The 23,542-nt window shown below is 49.7% G+C and overlaps 1 long non-coding RNA gene across 2 annotated transcripts in view; it reads right to left on the reverse strand.

The window, feature by feature from the left end:
• LOC144825265 (uncharacterized) overlaps positions 1 to 23,542 on the reverse strand; it is a 149,372-nt gene that overhangs the window by 124,443 nt on the left and 1,387 nt on the right. The window contains exon 1 of one of the 2 annotated variants that reach the window (XR_013609367.1): positions 17,765 to 17,949. The exons of the other annotated variant lie outside the window; for it this stretch is intronic. This is a non-coding gene — a long non-coding RNA (uncharacterized LOC144825265). Of the gene's footprint in view, positions 1 to 17,764; positions 17,950 to 23,542 lie in introns of those variants that run through there. 2 annotated transcript variants of the gene reach the window in all.

Below are 23,542 nucleotides of genomic sequence, written 5' to 3' on the forward strand. Positions count from 1 at the left end.
GGTAAGGCAGATGTCATGCCAATAGCAAGACAGACTTGCTTTGCCATAAAGATATAGCTCATAAAATAATCCTGGACCATTCCCATGGGTCCCAGCAGGCACTGCGGCATTGTGGGCCTGAGCAAGGAGCAGAAGCATCCACACTCTACCACTCCCACTGTACCAGATCATAGCATGACTAGGGGACCGCAGCTAGGGATGTACTGTGTGTGCTTCCTTTATAAATGAAAGGTGTCGCTGCTACATCCCTACCCAATCCTAAGAGAACAAATGTCGCACTCTGGCACATTTTGGGGTGAGTTGGCACATGAGCAAATTGGGGAAAATGTTTATGAAGCTGGCCGTATATGTTTAGCCTCTCTTGTGTGACAACTGGTCATAACTGACTTGGCAGAAAACTCTGGCTTTTCGCTGAAATATCGAATTTATTTTGTTTGTGTGACTTTTCCACGTGAAAATGATGTGTGAACCTCTCCCGTAGCAGCAAAAACAAATATTACATTTCTGTAAATACTATATTTCATGATAACAGTGCTTCATTTAAATAGGCACTCCATGTCATTAAATGTAGAGAATCCTGTCTACTTGTGTTCTCCCAGGTCACAATAAGATACAGGTGCAGTGGGCATCGTGGATAAAAAATGACCCGTAGTTTGGCCTTCAAACTAGGTAAACAATAGGGCTAGATGGGAAAACATGGAGAATTGTGGGGGTTTAGAGCAGCGTTTCCAACTTTCGCATTAAATCTGAAATAACTATTTTATAATTTTGTATTTTGAACCTTCACCAGGGCATGCCTCTGAACTGACTCTGGCCCTTAGCAGAAAAGGTATCAATTCTAACATCAAGAAAAGCTTTTGCTTGCTCTTCATAAAGTGGAGGATAAGACATGAGACGCCACAGAGACATGCTTCCCCGAGATGTGCAAATTCTTCCCGCTATCCTGCCCCTGAGAGTCTTGTGTGCTCCACTCCAGGCTTTATCGAGCATTATTTTAATATTTAATCAGTCAGTGTGGGCTCTTTGATTTAGTAGGCTGTAGTTTCACAACACCATTGCTTGGCAATTGACAGTTCTGGTAAATTATCAGCAAGCGAGCTTAAGTTCATTACTGGGCCAATACATCGCTTTGAGTCTGAAAAGTTACAGATAGGCACCGCGCGGTGCCTGTCATGTTGTGCTTTGAAACGCACAACATGCATTTTTAGCATTGCGGCGGGCGGTGCACAATGTTAAAAATGCGGGATGCACCCGCCACTGTGGCGGGTGCATCCTAATTCGGCGCACGGGACCTCCGCCATTATGGCGGGTGGTCCCTTGCCACTACAGGATGGCGGACGGACAAAGTCCGTCCGCCATCCTAATCGGCCCCAATGTGCCAGTGGAATGTATCCTCAAAGGCAAACGTGGATGAATGAACACAAATGTTACAATAAGTTACAACTTGTGTATATGAATAATTACATTTTAATATTGAATGCAACCATAGTGCACAATGGTTTTGATACAGGATGCTGCAAACCATAATGTAGAGTGGTGGTTATGCAGAGAACAGACAAACATTCAAGCACACAGATACACAAAGGCACCAAAACAAGTTTCGGCCCAGCTTCTAAAGCTGGTGGAGATGGTGCTGTGCTGGAAGACATATTACTGCTGCCTTTGAATGAGGTGGACAATTGTCACCTCGTTTATACTGAACGCATATCAGTAACAGTATTGGTTCAGATGCACTCCCTGAGACCTTGACCCTCCTTTCCAATACATATTATCAGAAGCATGTTACCCTGAATTGTCTCTGCCCTACCGTCCTGATGAAGACCTGTGCAAGTAACCTTTCTAGCAGTTCAAACATTCACGGTGTATAGTTTGAGTTGTGTTTTCTTAATTAAACACTACTCCTGAAGTATAACATTTCAATAATCTACCCAATGATTGCAAACAATCAACAGCTGAAACTTGCTTCTGTACTCTTGTGCATCTATGTGCTAGACTGTCTGTCTGTACTCTGCACAATCACCAGTCACTTACGTATTATGATTGTATTAACAATTATAATGTAAGTATTTATATGCACAAGTTGCCCTTATGATAAAGTGTTTTTCAAGCAACCTCATTTTCTACTGTTACATCAACATAACTGAGGCTTTGTGTGCCTTGATGGTTAATCCTTACGCCTAGTAATGGTATATCAGAAAAACAAAAAAACTAAAGGGTGGTGAAACAGAAGGCACATTTTTCACAGTTTTTTCTTTTTTGTAATTTATATTTCATTTCAGAATCAACTAGACCGCCTCTTCAAGTGAGAAGATTTGACGTTCATCTCAACATGTTTCAAAGAAATTAGCCAGAATAGAAAAGATGGTGCTTAAGAAAAAATATAAACGGAGAGCAAAAATAAAAATACAGTTTAGTTCTGGCACAAGAGCTGGGAGTTTGACTCAGTGGGTCATGCTGTCACATACAAGATATGTACATGTATAAATAACAGCCCCTGTGTTTTTTTTTTGTTAAGTGAGGAGTTTTGCCCAGAATTGAATTTGAATTTAAAAGTATTTATTAAGCGCACGATTACCAGGCGGTTTCTTGGCGCTAATGGACGCAGACCCTAGGAAACAGAGGAGCAGATGCTAGGAGGAGAAGGCTTGCAGAAAAAGAAAAGTTTTGAGTGCCCCGCGGAACTTAAGATAGCAGCCAGCAGATCTTATGTGGGGGGGGAGGGTGTTCCAAAAGGTAGGAGCGAGAACAGCAAATTTCATCCCACCCGATTTGTTCTTCTTAAACCATGGTACAGAGAGAAGGGACTGAGAGGATGAACGTAGCTCTCTCTGCAGGGAGTATAGGCCTTAATTTCAGAATTAATAAAAGCGGGGGCAGTCCCAGCACGGGCCTGAAAAGTTGTACAACCCAGCTTGAAAAGGGCGCGCTCTTTAATAGGGAGCCAGTGCAGGGCCTTAAGCAGAGGGGTCACATGATAAGACTTGGAGAGACCATAGACAAGGCGGGCAGCCTGATTCTGAACCAGTTGGAGGAGTCGGAGGGCATAGGCAGGAATGCCGTTATACAGAATGTTGCCATAGTTCAGGCGTGATAGAACCAACGCCATGAGAATGAGTTTCAGGGAAGGAAAAGAACCGGGAAATCTTCTGAATAGTGCAGAGAGTGAAAAAGCAGGATGAGACTACGGTGCTAACCTGGGAGTACAGTGTGATGTGTTGGTTCAGCGTAATCCCTAGTGTTTTAGCTGAAGGGGAGGGGGACGGAGGGGGACCAAGGGAAGGGGGCCAAAAAGTGGGGGTCCAGGGACTGCGATAACCTCCGGTGAGAACTAGCTTGGTTTTATCCGGGTTCAATTTGAGATGGTTGTAGTTCATCCAGTCCCTGAGGAAGGTCATGACTGATTGGAAATTGTGAATAGAACCAGGGGAATGTGAAAGATTGAAAATAAGTTGGAGGTCATCGGCATAGGTGAAGACCGTGACCTCCATATGCTGTAAAGCAAAAATAAGAGGGAAGATGTACAGATTGAACAAAAGAGGGGAGAGGGAAGAACCTTGAGGAACACCGCACTGCACTTTACGTGGGGGAGCAGAGAAGTCACTGAGATGGACTGCCTGGGTACGATCGCTAAGAAAGGAGTTAAGCCAAGCCATGGCCGACCCCCCGATGCCCGCCGCCTTGACACGGGTAAGAAGGATGGAATGATCAACCGTGTCAAAGGCGGCAGACAAGTCAAGGAGGACAAGGGCCTGGGGCAAGTTGGTGTCCATCCCCTCTCTAAGCTTGTCCATGACGGAGATGACAACCTTCTCGGTGGTGTGTAATGGGCGAAAGCCCGCCTGGCATGAGGCTAAACAACCACTCTCTTCCACAAATGTGCTAAGGACTTTGGTGACGTGAGTCTCAAGGACTTTACCACGGAAGGGGAGAAGGGAAATAGGATGATAGTTGGGCGGGGAGGATGGATCAATGCCGGGCTTTTTTTTAGAAACCACTGTGCAGTGCCAGTGTGTTTACTAACCTCACTCCCACTCATGAGTTCAGTTCTGGTTGTTAGGAGCAAGTGAAGAGCTGGGGGGGGGGATCTATATTTCACAGGGTCTGGGTGTCTGAGCAGTCTGGACTTCATGTGTTCAGGGTGGGCCTATCACCGGTAGAGGGGTGTGTGGTAACCCTGGTAGTTTATTATCAGTGTTGGGAATATTAATACTGTCATTAATATCGTTGCCATTTGCACTATCCTCATCCCTCCCCCCCTTCATCTAAGCATTCATGGCTGGCACTTGTAAAGGCTTTGAAATGTTGGAGGCCTTCAGCTCAATCAAAGCAAAGCACCGTGTTTGCAGCAAATTGGTTGTTAAAAGTGTGGCAGAAAAAAACAGACAGCGCGCTGTGCTTTGTGTCTCCATGGAAACCAAATGCAGATTTCCAACTGCTTTCATTTTTTATTCCTAGACATTTTGACGTGCTTTACTTTCCAGGTTTGAGGGTCGACGTTGAAATGTAATGAGCCTCTACTGCCCTTCATTAAACTTTCTAGCGCCCAGGTGTACCTCACTGCAACACACAGCACTATGTAAACCACCATGACCATACAGAAAGTGACGGTGTCATATTTTCAGGACGCCAGCTGCAACAGCTAAGTGAAAGAGGTGGTTTTCAGAAAACATTGTGGTATGAATCTCTGCAACCACCACGACCGGGCCTGCTTCTCCTCCCCCCTTGCCCCCCCCCCCCACTCAACTGGTGCCCCCCCTACTTTCTGCTCCAGCTAACTTTCCAAAGAGCACCCCCTCAGAACGGCACAATGGGAGCTGCCAGGGCACGTGAAAAGTGATCACATTATCGAGAACTTGACCTCCGGGGGAGAGGTGGGGGGTTTGGGGAAACATTCTCCAGCCCGGCCTACGTCGGTGGATAGAAAAGTCAGATGCTAATGTACCCCGAGGTTGGGCTCCCAGGGAACTCACACGGGTGGGGGCATTCATGAAATGAGCCCAGTCGGTGCTGTCTGATTTACGCCCCAAGCTCCCAGGCGCGCTGAACAGCCTGCGGGGCAGCCTGTCTAGGAGTTTAAAATGCATTGACGGCAATCGAAGCTGCTGCTGGGGACAGTAGGTGGACCTAGGGTGGCGGGGGTCTTTTGGGCACATTCTTTCTGCAGAGACCACGAGACATGGCCATTTTAATCAAAAGGAAAAAACAATTCACTTAGCAACCAAGTTCGACAGTACAGTGCTGGCTAGCCGGCTCTGGGACCACCGCCTGCCCAGCTTGATTTTCAGCAAAACAAAAACGGGGGGGAGGGGGGAGTCCTTAGGGGGGAGAAAGTGAAGCGATCTGAGACAAACCAGCATGATGGCCTACTGAAGGGGGTGCCCGCAGCACACGGCAGCGTTCGGGTGACACCCGGCTTCAGCGGGACATACCTTGTCAGAGAGAAGGGCGCAGGCCTCCCCGGCCTGGGCGGTGCATACCTCGGCTGCTGTCCGTCCGTCCGTCCGGCGTCCACGCTCCGTCCGTCCTGCCGCGCCTCCTTCCTGCTGCTGCGGGGGCCCTTTCTACTTTCGGTTATCTAGCTTTATGAAGGGTGAGATTACACTCATACAGCTAGATAACCAAAGACGGAAGCGGGCTCCATGTGGTGGGGCGCGGGGCCTCGCCGAGGCGGGTGCTGGCCCGGATCTTCCATCTGCCAGCAAGAAAGGCGACAACAGCAACAGACACGTTAATGCTACACGTCACGGCATGGAGACATTCAGCAAACAGCAGCAATGGGGGGGGGGGGGGTGTCTGGGGATGCCCCCTCGCCTCGGGGTGAGAGGGTTCACGTGCAGGTCTGGCAGAGGGGGCCGGGGGACAGAAATGGGCAAAGAGTGTCTCTGAGGTCCTCGTACCCTCTGAGTGAACACACACAAACACACACAGACTGTGGAAGAGATGGTTGGTATGCAGACCTGGCAGAGAGTGGGGGAGGGGGGGGGGCAGAAGTGGGCAAAGAGTGTCTCTGAGGTCCTCGTACCCTCTGAGTGAAACTGGGCAGAGCGGGATACCCCCCCCCCCCCTCCCACGCACACACACACACAGACATACAGACACACAAACACACACAGCCTGTGGAAGAGATGGTTGGCATGCAGACCTGGCAAAGAGTAGGGGGGGTGGAGAACTGGCAGTGGGGTGTCTGGGACTCTGTCTGAGACTGGGCAGAGCGGGATACCCCCCCCCCCCCCAACACACACACACACACCCAGGCTGGTGGAGATGTGGTTAGCATGCAGATACGTCGCCGGGCAGTGACAGAACTGGAGAGATGTGTGTGAGCTCTCCTCGGCCCTGGGACCGCGCAGAGCCCCCACCCCCTGGGATGCAGATCAGACAGCGGGTCCTGGGAGGCAGAGCTGACAGAGAGGGGGGTGGGACCCTTGGACCCCCGGGGGGAGACTGGCAGGGCCCCAGGACTGGGAAGGCGATGGTTGCCTTGCTATTCAGCCTCAGGGTCCTGAGAGGTTGGGGAACAGCCCGGCACTGGCGGCCTCTCCAAGTCCCTCCTCTTTCTAATGCTAATCAACTTCCTTAGCATCTCTCTCACAACCGTGACGTCACATCAATCCTGTCCAATGAGAGATCGGACATTCAAATCAAACAACCCTCTTCCCGCTCTTTTAGTTCCCAGCCTATTTTTAACCTCCACGATTCTGAAGTATGGTTTCTTTTTCACTATTAAGCACACAAATTCGAACGTGAAATTCAGAAGTGTCTCGAACTAATAATAACATGTAGATTTAATATGTAAAAATAGCGGCTGACCAGAATAAAACATATTCAGCTTATCAGCAAACAGCTCAAGGCGGGTTTGCAGAGGAGCACACTGCTTGAAGCTCGGAGGAGTTTAAAGAGGCGCTTTTATTCACCACAGGCACATCTTCCAAGTAATGTGGGGGACTGGATTGCTGAGTAAAGCAGCGTTTGTGACAACAGCCGCAACCCCCGACCGACACCCCAAAGCTAAGCGCATGCCATGGCCAGTCGCCTGAGGTGGAAAGCGCCCACCACTGGCGCTAGGTCAGGTGTGTGTGTGGGAGGGGGGGGGGGTGCTATGCACAGCCTTTCCACTCACCTGCAGGCGCACCGGAAAGGGAACGACTGTGCCTTTAAGGCGGGCTTTCGGGAATAAACTACCACTGTATCAAAGACTTGTGTCATTCGGAATGAATACGTCTTTTGGGCACACGCAACAATATCTTTTAAGATCGAAACACAAAAAAATACCGATGTGAAACTAGACAGCAATCACAGGTAAAGAGAAACAGCAGAGCGCAAAGGAAACAGAAAGACGGGCATACAGCCGTACACACGAACACAAGAGGCTACAAGAAGCCACACGCCCATAGAACGGATAATCAATATAATAATACATACAGGCACGCGCTTATCATTTACCTGATACACGAACAGAAAGACAGACAGTCACATAACCAGCACTCAGACTAGCGCGTGCGTGTGCTGGCAGAAAGATATACACATGTCCCAGACAAAAACGCTACATATATGTTTACACACAAAGATATGAGAAACAGAAAGACGCAGATATGCCTATACATATGACAGGCAAGTAGACGAATACACACATATTTAAGAAAGACCGGCTACCAGTGGAAGATAGACACATGTACAGACAGCTATATATAACCGACAATCCGACTAAAACATACATGCACACATACTCGTACGTGCATACATGCATAGAGTTATGCACACAGATTCAGACAGCCAAGAACCACAGCGATACAGTAAGCATACACACTTCCATATGCGAGACAGACCAACAGATACAGGCTCCCATATGTAAAAGGCAACCAGGCGAATACACACGTGCACACAGTACAGGCAGGCGGGCAGCCAGGCACACACGTATGACCGATTATAAAACTCCTACATGCACAGTAGAAAGCCAGACACCCACACACATGCGCACGGCGGACTGATGTATGCATACACCTATAGATCTGAGAGACAGACAGACAGACAGAATGAAAGACCTCTAGACACCCCCATTAGAGACTTGCATTGCACATCAAAGTACATAAAAAAAGATTTGGCTAATAAACACAATGTTTTCATTCTGAACTATCGTTTTTAAATTGACAAACCAAAGATGAAGTTTGTATTTGGTTGTTTTTGTTTTTTGTGGTGTGTACTTATCGACATTTATAACGACAGAAAAGTGTCTTATCCCTTCTTTAAACCCCTACATGCCGACGTATATCAAAACGGTCTCACTGCTTTTATTGCACATGAAGTCGTTGTTTAAAAAAATCATATTTCACATTTGAAATAATTTCCATAATTCATGGGAAATAAATACTTCTTGTGAAGTTTAGAATTCATCCAATGAACGCCCTAGTCTCAGCTATATTTTTTTTCCCTTTCAAGTGCTGATTGGTGCTTAAGCATGGCCAGTCACTGATAATGGAAAACTATTGCAGAGTTGCATCCGCCCCTCTCGGAGAGGCAAAGAGGACCATTCTAATTTCAACCATTGTTTGCTGAAGGTTTCTGAGAGAGGCTTCGCCGTATCTCACTTCCACAGGCAGACACCTCTTAACACATCAAGCTCAGCAGTCTCACAATGTCTGCAAGAGACAACTGCACCTCTCATGTTATTCTTTACTGTGTATAACCAAAAAGTATAGTTCGGTCTCCAATTTATTGTTTTCAATATATATTTTCCTGTTTAGATAATACAAAAGTTTGTAGTACCAGCTGCACCAAGATTGCATATGCTACACCATTACTTAATGGTGGGTAATTAATTAAGGTCCAATGTAGTCAGCTTGACATTCTCGTGACATTTGCAAACCACTGGGTTCTGGGGTGCGTTTACTCCCTTGTGAATGGCATTATTGGAGCATATTACAAATGATGGATCGTAGATAGATACATAGATAGATAGATAGATAGATAGATAGATAGATAGATAGATGGATGGATGGATAGATAGATAGATAGATAGATAGATAGATAGATAGATAGATAGATAGATAGATAGATAGATAGATAGATAGATAGATAGATAGATATTGTTTACTTCTGGCATGTTGAAGCAGCTGTATTTTATTTTTTGTTGTGTGAATTCTCTAGGCCGTGTATTTTACAGTCTAGTTGCTATGTAAATGACGTCTTAACATATCTTAAAATATGTCATATGCCCACATTAAGGATGTCGTTTTAAAACGAGTGAGCTCCAATATATTTTTTTCTTTTTAAAATGCCATTTCAGATGAATATTTTTGAAACATGAATTCTAAGAGCTGGGCAATGGCCGGGAAGCGATCATGGCATGCACATTGGACTCTGATTATTCGCTGTCATGTAAATGATTCGGATTCTCCTATGTGTGGTGCCCAGAAAATACATTTTAATCTGTAGGCTTAATTTCCTCTCCAATGAGATTTTTTAATTTAGCTATGTATTTGGTTTCTAAATGCAGAGTATTTTGTCCAGAACGAAAACACGGTCGTCTTTTTTCATACAGATTATATAAAATACAAGTATATCAAGCATCTCCGATGTTTTCAGAGAAATGTGATAGATTGTAAATGTAATGTGAGGGCCCTTTTTATCCGTGGTACCTCTCCTAATACAAATATGGGTAACAAAGCATGGGGGATAATGCGACCTGCTCAAGATCACACTACTGGGCTAATGGGGAAGCTGGGGTTAAGGTTTAACACTCTATGCTCTGCAGATCAACATGTATCAATGCCACATCACCCTCGTCTTCCCAGTTAAAAACCTATATAAGTATATGGACGTGCGTGCATGAATGTTTGGAAATAAACATCTGTATTTTATACGTACATGTTAATAATGACACGAACATGCACAAAAGAGCATATTCAGATACAGCCACTAGTTTTCAAACTCACAAAAAGAATACGCCAGACTTACACACACACATTGTTGTGACGTCATTCCACTCCGCGCGCCGGCCCATGAGGTCACAACACACATGCAGATGGTAAATGAGAATACAGGACATAGAGACTTGTACGTTGTTATATATATATAGACACACACACCTTTCAATCTTTCCTGTTCTTTTAGATAGAGATAGACAGATATATAGATAGATATATAGATAGATAGATAGATAGATAGATAGATAGATAGATAGATAGATAGATAGATAGATAGATAGATAGATAGATAGATAGATAGATAGATATTCAGGTGCAAATATATCAATTAATTGATTGTACAATGATCACGTGCTCCTATGAAGGATCGCTACGTGTACACATATTAACCTCCTTCTCCGCCTGTTGCTGTCTGTATGCTCTGCCTGTACACACCTGTAGGTAACGTACCATCGCTTTTCTGACTGCCCAGGAAGGACAGGTTGAGCCCCTGTGTCCACGTGGAAGATTTGTGACCTCAGCCCCCATCAAACAGTACCAGACGTGTGTGGTAGTTATACGGCACACCTGCGCATGCGTACACGCGGCGCGGTGGCAATAATGGAAGGTGTTTTTCTACAATACTATTATTGATGGGCATATGTTCAGGGATGAGACCCGCACGGACATGTACACCTGTGCCAGCGAGAGAAGGAAGGGTTCTCACTGTGCCGCCGAAGGCACAAAATGGCGCCTGCTCTGCTGTGCCCGATGCCAGCCAGCAACTCACTGAGAGCAACGTGGCATGGCGTCTCTTCTAGAAACAATACCTGCCTCGTTTCAAACATGCAGCTAGAGCAGGGCCGCGTTCTCTTTGGTGCGTAGCTTACGCTGACTGCAGGGCAGAGGGCCGAGAAGGAGGCCCGGCATGGCCTGGGTCTGCCCATGAGGGACACCGAGAGGCGTGCCAGCCAACATGGGCATCCACAGAGGTGCCCTGGCCGGGCGGCCCACCGGCTGCTCGGCTGACGCCCTACTATCCCTCGGCCGATAACCTGTGGCTCATAAAGCACCCTTCCGGGTGCCCTGTGTGTGCACGAGGGCTGGCTCGGGGATCGGTTGCACTGTCACGAAGGGGGACCACTGTCAAATGCTCTAGCCACGCGTCGGACGGGGTGGGCCCAGGGCCCAGAGAATGCATCGGGGAGAGGCCCTTCCACCTCCCGAGTCCGACCGGCTCCTTTCTGGGGAAAGCCACCAAGTACCGGTAACAGCAGTCGACTGTTGTCCCTATTGAATCTGTGACGACAAAACACTCTATTGCACCGTGTCATAGAGAGCAGATAAGTAAACGGAGAGACAGACAGAAAGGCAGGCCGATAGGGAGACAGACAGGAAGACAGGCAGGCAGGCAGAGAGGCAGGCAGATAGGCAGACAGGCAGGCAGATAGGCAGACAGACAGGCAGATAGGCAGGCCAATAGGGAGACAGACAGGAAGACAGGCAGGCGGATAGGCAGGTATGTCGATGGATGAGTGGATGGATGGGCGGACTGACTTCTGCAGTCAAGTTTACTAAAACCCTCATATCTAGGTGCACTCTTATGTTTGTTAGCCGAGGGTCTCTTACTAATTTACGACCGGAAATGTAACCTCCCAACGCTCTCTGGCAGGTGAGGTGCGTGGCAGTGTTGTAACTGCACGGAGATGTCAATGGCGCTGCAGCCTCCGGGGTTGAGTCGCAGTGCTGCTCGCGGAGGCTGCAGCCCGTACGAGCCCGTCTGTCCCTGTCCATGGTGCTGCAACCCCGCCAGGGATGTGTGTGCGCTCCGAGGCCCCGTACCGCGACCGCGGCCACTGGAAGCTGAACACGTGAACAGAAGCTGGGGCCAAACCACCCCGAGGCAGCCCCAGGGCCACCACAATACCCCCGCACACGGAAACCACCCGCCCTGCTAAAGGAAATGAGCACAACACCGGCGAATTCACTGCTGGCGACCATTTTAACTTCTAACTCGAACCTTCCCGCGCCCACCACCCTGCAGCGAATGCATAACATTCATTCCTGGTTAAAAAAAAATGGCAACGCAACTACAATTCAAGATAAATTCACACACCTCCACTGACGGAATTCACCCAGCGGCGGTGGCACACCACTCATTCCTAAAAATGCTGAAGAAATTCTGCAGTACTGAACCGATTTCACAACTAGGCAGACCTTCATCGCCTGGAGGAACCCCAGCCCCATATACAGCAGACTGCAAGCAATCACCCACCGCAGGCCCAAACCCTCCATCGTGGTAAACGAAACCTGCATGCAGAACCGATTTCACAACTAGGCCCCAACCAACTTGAAGTAACTTCCAGATACATGCACACGAGTCAGCACCGGGAATTACCCAACCAGACGGTGCACACCATTGAAAAGCAAATCCGCACTACAGAACCAAACGTACCCCCAAGCGGCCAACCCCACCTGGCGATAACCCCGGTCCCATTCACACCCGTCGCCGATTAAAAGAACCCAACCGGAGGGTTAAACGAAACCCGCCTAAACACAACAATCACCCAAACTGAGGATCCGCATTGTCAGTCAGGTAAGTGATAGCTGGCCTGTGCACACCCGGCCACACAGAAAAATCAACCAACTAGAAGGAGCTCCTCTCACATCTCTCGAAAGGAACCTGCCTTTTACACATCTCTGTGTTCAAAATATTTTACACATATCACTAGACGGAATCACACACAGGGGTGGTTCACGCCCTTCATTCGGGTAAACAAAACATGCACTGCAATGCCGATTTCTCAGGTGGACAGCCATATGTCACCTGCCTCTTTTAATCGTCACACAGCTACCCTTAATTCAATTCAAGGGCTACAGGCCCAAAATCGATACACACAGACCACGAGCGTGGGCGCACAGACTTAACACAGAAAAGACACAACACATACACAGGTAAGCCCTTGCCAAAATGTGTACAAATGGACCCAGACACACACACCGTGCAGCCCATAGAATGTCACAGAGACAATATAACAGGACGCAAGCAGGTATGGGAAAGCGGCCAAATCGGATGCACTCATGACAAAGGCGTGCATGTATAAGCAAAAACAAAAGCCAAAAAACAGGGTCTCGTTATTGACCTTTCCCTTTATTAGCTCCTCTTCATTTCAAATCCACAAAATACGAAATTCTAATTTAATAAGTATGCGGTTACATTATTTGTAGCTTAAGTCCCTGGCAAGGGAACTGATTCTTTAATGTTTCTATTTCAAACAAAACACTGCTCAGAGGTGATTGGCCTCTGGTTTCAACTCTGACAACGCGTGCGCAAAAGGACACTTCCGGCAGACTAATAGGTCTAACTAGTAGGACAGTAATACGAACTAGAAGGCCAAGTGGCGAGTGTTATGTTTCTTGTTAGCCTTCTATGTGAGGTTATCCACAAATGCGTGGGTGGGCTTAGACTTGGGGTGGATTTGTGATCTGTAATTAATTTGTGATTGGACCCAGTTTTGCCACATGCTACAGGTTTCTCATATGTGTCGACTGAATGAATGTTTTAATCGACAAGAGATGATAATTGTAGATCCTCATAGGCAGAAGACTGCGAGAAGACGCCATTGATGTTATTTACAGAATATTTGCATTTCTGAGGAGATTTGTCTATGCTGGCTACATGCGGTTGGTAATAGCCTGCTGGCTTTCCCTGTCACGTGTACTGGTGGAGTACAGTGGCTCGTATTCAATGTAAAATAAACACTCGTGCCAATTGCTCTTTCCACTGCAAGCCTGGCCTTTTACGTCAAAAGCTTGATTGTCCACTGGCGGCTGCCTGGATTCCTCCCAAGGAGAGGTGTCTGTGGGAATGAACTCGGCCACTGACGCTCCAGCTCCTCTGCCAGGAAGCGCGGCCATTTTGCCTCAGCCTGAGGTCAAAGCGCGCGCGGTCCGGCCTTGCAGCCCGCCCTGTGGTACAAGACGCTTCGGCTCGGTAGATTTCCCCACTGCACCCCGGGCTCTCCGCCATAGTTATTCCCGACGCCAAGGGCGTCTGACGTCACTTTTGTTCATTAGGAGCTGGTATTTTTAGACAACCTGAAGTGCCCCAAGTTATTACAGTCTGTGGGAAGTGCGTCTCGAACTAATTACACACGCCTCTCGTCGGTGCCAACGCATCCAACTCGCAGTCTCTCTCTCTCTCTCTGCCTCCTTGTTGCTATATTTATTTATTTATTTCTCTTTGCGTCTGCCTCGCTCCTCTGATAGTTCACTCTCTCCCTTCCTCAATCATATATATATATATATATATTCCCTTCAAAACAGTGCCCTATATATATTCTCCATTCCTTTCACTCTCTTCCTTTGGCTCTATTACTCCCCGTGTCGGTCGCCTCTCTCTTTCTTCCTCCATGTCTCTTCATGCCTCTCTCTCATTTTCTCTACATTTTCAGTTTTTATATATTTATTTCTCTTTGGCGCTGTCGTTCTCCCATTCCTGCCCTTATTTTATACTTTGTGATTTTTCTTTAGCATTTAGTGCTGGTCCTTCGCGCTGAAACACGTTCGGATCAAAATATAAATATACATACGGACATAGACTCACAAACTCGTGTCACACACATTCACATACAAACACCCGTTCTCTCGTAGACACACAGACACTCCCGCACAGACACAAACTCTATTTGACTAGCATTCTACCCTCCTGAGCACGTTAACTTTTCCATCAAATGCTCGAGTGGTCGAGTTGACTTCCTGAGGACATTTAAGGAACATATATGAATTTATTGATTGAAAGCTTCTTCACGTGGACAAAAACTACTTGAATTGCACAATGTTATTGAAACTGTGCACACAAAATGGGGGCTGGCCCAAATGTCAACGTTGTAGGTTATTGCTAAAGTCCGCGTTTCTGGTCGAAGACCCTAATACTAGTGGCGTGGGGCCTGTGAGGCTGCTCTGCATTGCGCTTGGAAAGAATCAAAAATCCTGAGAAGGATTTTGTACAATTCACGCCCACGCCTGCATTCATATTACAGAGAGATGTGTCTGAAAAACAGCGCTACCTGCCACAATGTTCAGAGAGCGCCACCTAGCAGGCCTGGGCGGGTGCTGCATTCAGGCATTTCCTCTGCTTGCATACAAAGGCTGGTGCAGCAGACACGTGGGCCTTTCCACAAGCGAAGGATTCCGGGGGCCTAGATTTAAATCCACCAGCCATTAATATCAGGGGATGTGCCCCGGAATGGGGTTGCCCGAGGAAGACCTTGGCACGAAGCCTTCCACCTGCACACTCATATATTTTTTGTAGAGGTGCCTAGGCTTTCTATAGAGGAATACACCAGCTTCTTACAGACCCTCCGCCGGTCACCGGCCCTGCAGACATGCCCAAGGCCTGCCCATGAGCCCTGGTACTCTCTGCTAACACACCACGCGCGGAGCATATTCAACGGGGACATGCCTGGCACAGCACTAACCTGGCGCGTCCCTGAGCCTCGGCGCCTCCTCGTGCAGGCTCTGTGCTTGACGATGACACTGAGGCCTTTCCGGCCTTGGCACAGGCCTCTCTGTGACCACAGCCACCCCCTTCCTGCAGGGACTTACCTCTGCTGGGTATGGCGCTGCGGCCGGGCCTGGCGCGGGCCTCTCCTTCAGCCATGGCGCCCTTCTTACAGAGAATAAGCCGGGTACCGCCAGGGCGGGCCCTGGAGCGTGTTAATAACCTGCCCTGTCTGCGGGTGGTATGACCCGCTGCCCAGAGCCAGCCTTACTACACGCACTTCGAGGGAGGCGAGGCAAACGTCTCCAGAAAGGCAGATATTGTGCGCAAATCTTTTTGTCTTACGGATTTTATACGTATCAATAGATTCTAAAGTGTAGGCGCGTGTGTTTGGAACCTGGAGTCTGCATTCAGTGCCAAGCCACACACCATAGGTTTATATATATCGACATTGCATACAAACACATATATGTTCATCACTCTCCCTATGTATGTGTGTGAGCGTGAAGCACGCACATACAAACACAATCCTTAATAACCGAGAGAAAGAAAGAGACACAAATGAAGGCCTAGCAGGGCAGTCTGTCGTGGCGCGGGCCTCACGTGCAGTCCAGCATCACACGCACGCAAAGCCGTGCATGAAGAGAGAGATTGCATGACAAACTCGTGTCTTCAAATCACACCCGTTTTCTGCTGCGCCAGGGTCCGTAAACGTGGAATACGTGCGTTATTACACTTTAATGCCCGTCCTTGTACAGCTATTTACGTGAACATCCAATATGTGTACCCTCGAGCGCAGGAAGCAATATGATAGTGCTAAGTTAATGTTGACAGAGCCTCACTTTGTTAAAGCGCTATACAATTAAATGGGTCGCGGCACATGCGTGTATTCTCTCAGTAACGACGTGGGTCCCTGGAAACACCGCCTGAAAGATGTGACCCCTACAAACGCTGCCTGGCACGGACCGGAAGAGGCCTCTGAAAGAACCCGTGTGATGGGCCCACTATCCACGGAGCAATGGACGTGAAAAGCAGTGTTGTCAATAACCTAGCCATATTAACATCCATGTACTAAGTCTTTCTCTCTCTCTCGCTCATTGCTACATCTATACACGTGCGTGCATGCGAATATACGCATATGATTATATCAATACGTGTGTATGGAAAGATATATACATACACACCAGCATAAACACACACGTATAATACATTTTTAACCTAGGTGCACAGGTATACATGGCTGTGATACATGTATGGGTATGATACTTATATATGCGCATGTGCACACATTGCGATGCGTGTTTATGTTTGCGTGCATGCATTAAGATATATCTGAATATTGCATATGCACGTTCCTAAAGCACTAGTCTCCCCGCCCCTTCACTTCCGAGGCCCTGGCCTCTCGCTGTTTCCTCCACATCTCGGGGCACCCTGGGCCCCCGATGCCTGGCCCATCGCCCGTTAAGGCCCTGGCTACGGCGGGTGGAGGGCATAGGTCAGGCAGTGGCCGTGTCCTTCCGCTTCGAGGGGCAGTTGGCCGGTGCAGGGGACCCCTGACGCCCCTAGAGCCCAGCAGGGCTGTTAATTACAGCCCTCGAGTTTGGAAGCAGCGCGCGGTCACGTGACTCCGAATTAGCACATGGCGCACTTTTCGACGTTGTCATTTTAAGAGCCCGCGGTGCTCGCGGCCTATCTGCAGAGCGAGAGGCGGGCAGCGAGATTCCGGCACTATCAGAGCATTCCTGTCAGAGGCCTGGGCCAGCATTGCCTGCGCGGCACCTAGTTACATACATGTGTTACATACAACTGTCGATATATACACGACAACGTGTAAGTGTTAAGAGTCTCTTCATTTTACGTATACACATATATTAAACACATATACATCCCGAACACTCGCGGCTACTGTGCACATGATCACCAGTCGTGTTCACCCTTTGGCCTGCCATATGTATGTATATTTAAGACAAGCACAGGCCGATTATATATGCACACGCGCTAATGATGTGCATGCACAATTAACACATAAACATATCTGCATCATACGCACATGTGTGCATATTGCAAACACACTAGATAGTGCACCTGTGAACCGTCGTACACACAGCACATGGAGACAGCATCGCCCATCCATACCTAGGCGTGCACGAGTACATATGAGAGGTACACATTGTAGACATTAACACAGTTGCAAGGCATGCACATATTACTAAACATGCGCGCACACGCCTGCATATTGCACCCCCGGAGATGTAGGCATATGCTCCGGTGCACGCACACGGCCACACGCGCAGCCCTCCCTGTGACACACGGTGCCGAGCGCAGCCCTGCCTCCCGGGCCGGAAGGAGCAGCACTTACAGGAAGAGCCGGCTCGGCAGCCGCCGTGGATGGTGCCCGGGGCTCCGGCAGGGCGCAGGGGCTCCGCTCGCGGCCGAGGGGCCTGGAATCGTCCGTGCAGCGGTGCCAGGGTCCCTGCGCTCCGGCTCCATCCCGGCCCCGTGCGCTCCGGGGGCCCCGCCGGCCGTCCTCGGCGGGTGTGAGGGTGGCAGGGGCCCCGTCCCTCGCCTGCCCCGGCTCCCCGCGCCTCCAGCCGCTCCGGGCTCCGAGCTCCGGTGCCCCCTCCGAGAGCCTCCTCCGCTGGCAGCCGGAGCCCGCACTGACGTCAGCCGGCACCATCCTGCCCACTCCAACCATTGCAGAGAGGGGGAGGGCAGGAGGAGAGGGGGAGGGGCCAGGGAGGGGGAGCGGAGGGGCTGGAGGGAGGGAGGCGGGCGGGGCCCTCCAGCCAACGGGAATCCAGGCTCCCCGGCCCCTGTCTCTAATTAACACTCCGAAGGCATCTCAATTAAACCTCCCGGAGCCAATAGCCGGGAAGCGGCCCCTTTAAAAGGAGTCTGCCTCTGCCCACCTCCAGGAACAACACAGTCAGACTTGTAATGTGGGTTCAGACCCCGCCAGCCTCTACCCCTGCCTCTGTCCATCCCGGGAGGGGCTGTAGTGTGAAGGCAGAGCCTGCCCCTGCCCTGTGGCGCAGATGTGGAGTCCCAATAGCCTTCCTCTGCCCTTCTCTCTACCCACCTCTGGGAACAATACGCCCAGGCTTGTTCTATGTATATAGAACCCCTCACCAGCCCCCAGAGCTGGTTCCTGTCGTTCTTTCTGCCCACCTCCAGGAAGGACAACGCCACGCAGGCCTGTCCCCCTCCGGAAACCACCCGGCCAGGCCTGTGGGGTGGACGCAGAGCCACCCGAAGCCGGCATGCCCTTCTTTGCGCCTTCTGCCCACCTTTACAAAGAACACCCCCACGCTTGCAGTGTGGAGGCAGGCCACACAGAACCTGCCTCTGCCCCTCTCCCTGTCCCCTCCAAAAACAACAGGGCCAGGCCTGCAGTGTGGATTCAAGCCTCAGAGGCCGGCCTCTGTCCCTCCCTCTGTCGCCTCCAGAAACTGCACAGCCATGCCTGTCTGGTGTGGTGTGGAAGAGCTCACAGGAGCCGGTATCTGCCCTTCTTTCTGCCCTCTACCTACCTCCAGAACCGGAGGAGCCAGGCTGGTGGTCTGGATGCCTGCCTCTACCCTCCTGTCTGCCCCCTCCAAAAACAACCCAGCTCGGCCTGTGGATTGGATGCAGCCCAGGGCCTGCCTTTGTCCCTCTCTGCCCACTCCAGGAGCAACCCAGCAAGGCCTGTAGCGCGGATGCCGAGCTCCCCGGAGACTGCCTGTGCCCGTCCCTCTGCCCACTCCCAGAAACAACAGAGACTGGTGATGTGGACGGAGGCCTCTCTGCCTGTCTCTGCCCTTCTCTCTGCCTGCTCTCATGAATCATACAGGCAGTCTTGCATTGAGGAAGCAGAGAACCCAAATACCGCCTCTGCCCACAACCTGAAACAACACAGGAAGAATCAACGCAGGGACGCCTGTGGGTGGCAGGGTGCAGAGGGCCCTGGAGACCGCCTCTGCCTGTCCCTCTGCCCACTTCTAGAAACAACACAGGCCTCGGTCCCCACAGTCCGCCACTGCATCCCACTGCCTGGCGATCCCCACACGTGGGCCTACAGGCCAAGAATGGCCCGTTCCTGCGCGTGTATCCGCACGTCTTTACGTTTATCAGCATTTTCAATTAATTGAGTCTGCGGTTTCATTCTTTTGCGAACACGTATTTATGTCAACATACATAGAAGCACTTATAAACCCAGATCGACAGGTCAGAATATTCCGTGCACATATCTCTGCCCGTGAGCGCATCTCCATGGGCCGCTCAACCCCCTATTCTCTCTCTCCCTTTCTTTCACTCTCTCTCTCTTTTTCGGTCTATTTCTCTTTCTTTCACTCTCTCTCTTTCTCTGTCTCTTCCTCTCTTTCTTTCACTCTGTCTCTGTCTCTTTCTCTCTATTTATTTCTCTCTCTCTCTTTCTCTCTCCCTCGCTGCACATCTCTGTCCAGACCCTACTCTCTCTCTATTTCTTTCATTCTGTCTTTTTCGGTCTTTCTGTCTTTCTCTCTCTTTCTCCCTTTCCCTGCCTCTCTGTCTCTTTCTCTCCTTCTTTCACTCTCTCTCGCTTTCTCTGTCCCTCTCTCTCTTTCTTTCACTCTCCTTCGCTGCACATCTCTGCCCAGACCTTTCTCTCTCTCTCTCTCTCTCTCTGTCTCTCTCTCTTTCTTTCACTCACTCTCTCTTTCTCTCCCCCTCGCTGTACATCTCTACCCAGATCCTTCCCTCTCTCTTTCTTTCACTCTCTTTCTCTCGCTGCACATATCTGCCCAGACCCTTCTCTCTCTCCCTCTCTCTCTCTCTGCTCTTGTGGGCCTCTCTCTGCCCAGTCCCCGTGCTCTCCGTTTCGTGTTGTCTTCTCTCGGCGCCACACCCTTCCTTTCTCCTTTTCCTTGCATTCATGCGCACTCTCTCTTCTTCAAGGCCCGGTCTCTATTTCGCTTCTCCTCTCTGCGTGTGTACCTCTTTTGCCCCTCCCGTAGCCCCTCCTCCCGTTTTAATTTTTCTCCCTGCTGCCACCTAACATGGTCTGCTGCTGCCTGTCTCGCCCGTCCCCTCTCACCCTCATACCTAGAATTGTGTGTGTGTTGTCACTTCCTCGGCCACCTCGGCCAGTCTCAGGCCCTGCTGTCCCTCACTCTGTTCTGCTGCCTCCTCGGCTAGCCTCCCCTTCTCTTCTCCCACGCACACCCTGTCTCTTACTCCCTCCTCTCTCTCTCCCCCCTGTCACTCGCTGCCCTAAGCTTGCTCGAAGGCCCTCTCGTACTGTGTCTGTCGTCTCCTTGCCTCTTCCACTTGCTTTCCGCCTCTCGCGCCCCGCCCCCGTCTTCTCCTTCCTGCACCTTTCCTTCTTAGACTCTTTCTTCTTTCTATGTCTTGCTCCCTCTCAGAGACCCCCTGTCGGCACCCCCTTCCTCCCCCACCCCCCTTCTCCCTCGCGCACGGGCCAGCTCCCCCTCTCCCCGGCCTTCTGATTGAACAGCCCCACATAGTGCAGTGAATTCTCTCCCCCCGCTCGGGACAAAGTCCCCACACTATGCATTTAATGCACAACAGAGAGCTACTCGTGTAGGGCGCATCTCTCTCCGCCAATCCCGTTTAAACCCCTGATCCCGGCCACCTTACAAGCCTCTGCCCAAACGGGGAAAATTAACTCAGATTAACAGGGCACAAAGCCTCTGTCCCTCCTGGCAGGCAGGCACTCTGATCCCCCATTATTTGGGGGGGCTGCAGCGCTGCCTCCACACAGCCCAGCTGCGGGGGTCTGGTCTGCGGGCTGCAGGGCAACTGCAAACTTTCTTTGATGGGATGAAGACAAAAAAAAAATCCTCCGCATTGAGAAACAAGTCGGCGCTGCCACTGGGAGAGGGCCTGCCGAGTCTGGGGTCACGCCCCTCCGTCCGACAACCCATGGCGGGGGGAGAGGGGGGCAGCCATCCATCACCCCTAGACAGACAGCCGGCCAAGTTCACGAGCAACTCTTTCACCCTCCCAGACCGCGACAGCTAATTATTCCGGTCCCACATTCCGGGAGCCAGCTTCCCATGAGCCCGAAGCGCATATATTATTATTTTCAATAATTATTGCTTCCACGCTCCGTTACTCGATTCCCGCCTTTCCCTCCCCTTTCCCCCCGCTTCCCTCATTTGCAACTGGTAACTTATTTGCTTTATCTTTTGTTCCTCGCAGCATAACTTGCAGTGCATTTTATGCGTGCAAGATTCCGTTCTCCCCGTTTTATTTTCAGCAACAGCTCCCTTTCTTTTTCATATTTAACGTTTCTTATTCATATTTATTTCTGTTTGAGTGGTTGTTAATTATTGTTAAATTACGTTATTCCCGTAATTCTCAATTAATTTCAATTTCCGTTAAGTTTAAAGCCCTGAGCCTATTCCAAGGTTTCCATTCGTACTTGCCACGGTCGCGGCTTCGTCTGTATTTAGTGCCGTCTAATTCCCCAGACCCATCTAATTCCACTGTTTAATTCGGGCATACTGCAGACGATGAGCGTGGCAGCAGAAAAAAAGAAAACTGTGTGTCTTTATATCCTGCAGCCTTATATGGGCAGTTGAAGTGCTCCGGCGGCCATTTGCTTTCAGTTTCCGATGACAGATAAGCCTGGTACAGGCGGCACTGCCCACGGCCTCGCCACTGGCAGCGGAATGACCCGTTCAGCCCACTTGGGCCGAGAAACGCGCCTTTGTCCTTAAAGAATACACGTTAAGCGGAGCCATTCGGGTAATCCCGCCCTCCCGAGTGTAAGGCCCGCTGTCTGCAGGGGCCGCCCCACGGGCCTTTCTTCAGGGCCCCGAGCCCCGGCTCCTAATGAATTACGTCTGCTCGGCTGGCGTTGAAAGGTAGAGCCCGCCACAACTTTTAGCCCCAGCTTTTTTCTCAGCAGTGGAGAAGAAAAGTGCTCCCATTTTCTTTTCTCCTCCTTGGATAATTCAAGGCCCGGGCGGGGGGGACGTGTCCTGCAATTTAACTACTTCCCTCACCTTTGTCCGGGCCACGCGGGGCCCCATTCTCCGCCGTGGAGGAGCGGGGCGAGGCCTGGCTCTGTGAGGGGACGGTCTGGACTGCGCAGCACGCCCTCGGAGGAGATACGCACAGCTCCTAGCACGCTCAAACACAGAGCGTGTATCGGAAAAGAAACCACAGTGCGTGCCCCGGAACCTTGAACACGCACACCCATCGGCATAACATATATTCAAGCCCTGCCATTGAAAACATGCAATAATGCTGGCACATACAGTCAGCCAAATCTCGTCCACGCCACTGAGGCGCGCGCGGGCACTCACACTTTAAATCGACTCCTCGAAAACACACATCAGAAATGTAAATAAAGATATCCACCTCACATATATGAACACAGAAAAAAACTCCATCCCTTAAAAACCCACGTGAATGTATGTATGCCGCACCACGTTCCTTTAAAATACAGATTATATACACACACACACATACGTATCTCCGTATATAGCTGTCTCTAGATAGATGTATATGTATATAAACATATATGTTTGTGTGTGTATATATATATACCATTTCTGAGCTGTAAAAGGGCCAATGACGTATGAGAGGTGGAGCGAGGAGTGCGTCATGATGCCCCTCCCTGAACATTGGTAATTCATGGCATATTACTCTCTGCGTGTGCATATATGGTTTATGCTATGCTGTTGACATTTACACTGTATTAATACATGTCTGAATATACATTTATTATCACATTTGCTCCAAATGTATTTTCACTGGGATGTATATGAATATTTATACTTATGACATGGCAGTGACTGTAAGTGTGACCCAACAACACGTTATATAGAACAAGGATGCCAACGCTGAACACATCACCTTACGAAAGTGCAAAGGTCAGATTGAAGTTTATTACTGCTTGAGAAAAACGCTTTACTGCATTGCCGATTGCACGTAACACTCACTTTACACAGGGAAACAACTCTCCAACTAATTCACAGTTTAACTCCTTGCATCCTGGTTTGGATGATAAGTTTTTCGCTAAACAAATGCAGTGGCACAGACCCTATATGCAGAATGCAGCGCCTAATATGCCATAGTGCAGGGGGGGGGATGTGTCGTCAAGACCCGCTTGTGGGTGTTAGCCTCTTCCTATACTGAACAATGG

The sequence above is a fragment of the Lissotriton helveticus genome, chromosome 3_1 (assembly GCF_964261635.1).
Source record: "Lissotriton helveticus chromosome 3_1, aLisHel1.1, whole genome shotgun sequence".
Lineage (NCBI taxonomy): Eukaryota > Metazoa > Chordata > Amphibia > Caudata > Salamandridae > Lissotriton > Lissotriton helveticus.